Source organism: Lupinus angustifolius, unplaced genomic scaffold, assembly GCF_001865875.1.
Source record: "Lupinus angustifolius cultivar Tanjil unplaced genomic scaffold, LupAngTanjil_v1.0 Scaffold_26_77, whole genome shotgun sequence".
Taxonomy (NCBI): Eukaryota; Viridiplantae; Streptophyta; class Magnoliopsida; order Fabales; family Fabaceae; genus Lupinus; species Lupinus angustifolius.
In genome coordinates, this window is record NW_017720443.1 from 1 (window position 1) to 1,867 (window position 1,867).

Genomic DNA, 1,867 nt, shown 5'->3' on the forward strand with positions numbered 1-1,867 from the left:
GGTTTGTTGAAAACCATGAGTGAGAACTTTTGGGTGTGAAATATAAAAAACACCCAAGTCCCACATAGAAGAGTTTGAAAAAACAACTCTCAAAGTCCCACATGGAAGAGTTTTGAAAAAATAAAAATTAAGCTCCCAAGTCCCACATGGGAGAAATGAGGAACATGAGAAAAATCTCATGTTATAAATAGAGGCTTTCTCCCTTCTTTTTAACTTGCACCAAGTTGAAGGTGTTTCCTCTCAACTTCTCTTTCTCCCCCCTAATATTCTGCCGACGCATTTCCGGCAAACTTCTCCCCCTTTCTTTCCGTGGCACTTAAGAATTGGCACATGCAGCCAAAGTGGGNGTGGGATTTCGAGAACTGACACTGGTAGTCAGTATTATGGGTAAAGAATTGGCACTGGTAGCCATATTGTGGGATTTCGAGAACTGACACTAGTAGTCAGTATTGTGGGAAGAGAATTGGCACGGGTAGCCATATTGTGGGTAACTTCGAGAATTGGCACTGGTAGCTATATTGTGGTGGGTGTATTCAAGATTGGTTCTTACAGTGCAGTAAGAATTCGATAACAGAGATCTGGGTTGTTTTATCCTGGGGACAGCGTGGTTGATAATCTGCTTGCACATTTTGGGCAGTGCCACGAAATGTCTTAAAGAGAGCGACCTGGTCGTGACTCAGCCAGTAAGTATTATTTCGTGCCATTTAGAATTGCTCCAAGCTACGGTAACAACACACATTGTGACCAATGTTCTCCAATCTGGTTGACTTGGTCATCTGTATATGATTTGCCAACAAAATTGATTTCATTAGTTGGTCATTGTTGAATGATCTTCTTCATGAATTTCAGCACGTAATAGTCACAATCTACCTCGTTTGTTTGGCAAGGTGTCTACAATTAAAATGAAATAAACATATAAGTATAACCTTAATTGAAATATGAATACACAACACATATAATTATTTGAGATGGTTTGTGTCAATACCTTAATATGAGTCCAGTTGAATTTGTGTTATGCTATCATTTTTCTAGAACGATTACAGCCTCTGTAAACTCTCATTGCCCTAAACAATAGAAAATATACTTAATTACTAACCAACTAGGAAAGTGAAAGTGTAACTAAAAATTTAAATGAGTAGTTCACTTACTTAAAAAACAATTCTTTAATAGCGGTGTATGTTACACCTTTTCCTAACGTTAACACAATTACATACAAAGACCGTCGTTTACGATCTTGGTTCATTATATTTTTATTTTTCTAAAATAGCATATAATATTATTTTTTCTTTTATAACATATGAATTTATGGTTCTCTCAGAACTCACCACTTAAACTATAAACTAAACAACAATACATAACGTAATAAACATAATATATGTTTATATATATATATATATAATATATATATATATATACATATCATCAGTTCAAAAGCAAACGTCATAGTCCAAGAAAGAGTACACCATCCAAGTAATGTCATCCACATATACACTCCAGCATAATAGGACATATATATATATATACAAAGCTATACACACGCAAAACATCCTATGGTTGGGTGTACAGTGAGCTCACAACTACTGCACCAAAAGAAAACTACACGACCATACCATGCACAAACGGACCGTCAAAATCTCTACCCAACATCCTCATGCTACTGTCCCTCAAAACTACCCTCCTCAGGGTCTTCCTCTAGTTCTTCATCCTCACTAGAAATATATATGATATCATCCCTGACCATAGGTTCGGTTGGCGCGGGGGAGTATGGTGGTGAAGGAGATAGACATACCCTCCTTACCGAGCCACGAATATCAGCCTCGTCATCCTCAATCCTCCCATGTATCCCGTGAGAAGAGGATTCGGGAGT